At 44.9% G+C, this 841-nt stretch overlaps 1 long non-coding RNA gene across 1 annotated transcript; it reads left to right on the forward strand.

Moving 5' to 3' along the window:
* Positions 1-236: 236 nt before the first annotated feature.
* Positions 237-736, forward strand: LOC107185111. The gene is made up of 2 exons (XR_001516027.1): positions 237-492; positions 613-736. It is a non-coding gene; the product is annotated as an uncharacterized LOC107185111 (long non-coding RNA).
* The last annotated feature ends 105 nt before the right edge of the window (positions 737-841 follow it).

Consider the following 841-nt stretch of genomic DNA (forward strand, 5'->3'; position numbering starts at 1 on the left):
GAGTGGTTGAGCCAAAACGTGCTGTTGCAAGAGAGGAACCGGGAAAGCCAGGGGCTCATGTAACTGTGAAGAAGCTGCTTGTTTGTGGGATTAAAGAAGATACTGAGGAACATCATCTTAGAGATTACTTTGAAGAATATGGAAAAATTGATCCCTTTGAGATAATTACTGCTAGGCAGTCTGGAAAGAAGAGAGGCTTTGGATTTGTTACTTTTGATGACCATGATCCCGTGGAATAGATTGTGTTGCAGAAATACCATACCATCAATGGTCATAATGCAGAAGTAAGAAAGGCTTTGTCTAGACAAGAAATGCAGGAAGTTCAAAGTTCTAGAAGTGGAAGAGGAACTCTTCCACTTGGTTTTGGAGACTCTTGAGGTGGTGGTGGAAATTTGGGACCAGGACCAGGAAGTAACTTTAGAGGAGGATCTGATGGCTATGGAAGTGGTAGTGGATTTGGGGATGGCCATAATGGGTATGGAGGACCTGGAGGTGGCAATTTTGGAGGTAGCCCTGGTTATGGAGGAGGAAGAGGGGGATATGGTGGTGAAGGAACTGGATATGGCAACCAGGGTGGGGGTTATGGAGGTGGTTATGACAACTATGGAGGAGGAAATTACAGAAGTGGAAATTACAATGATTTTGGAAATTATAACCAGCAACCATCTAACTATGGTCCAATGAAGAGTGGAAATTTTGGTGGTAGCAGGAACATGGGGGGACCATATGGTGGAGGAAACTATGGTCCTGGAGGAAGTGGGGGCTAAGGAGGGAGAAGCCGATTTTGAGCTTCTTCCTATTTGCCATGGGCTTCACTGTATAAATAGGAGAGGATGAGAGC

Source organism: Myotis davidii, unplaced genomic scaffold (assembly GCF_000327345.1).
Source record: "Myotis davidii unplaced genomic scaffold, ASM32734v1 scaffold1369, whole genome shotgun sequence".
In the NCBI taxonomy this organism is placed as follows: Eukaryota; Metazoa; Chordata; class Mammalia; order Chiroptera; family Vespertilionidae; genus Myotis; species Myotis davidii.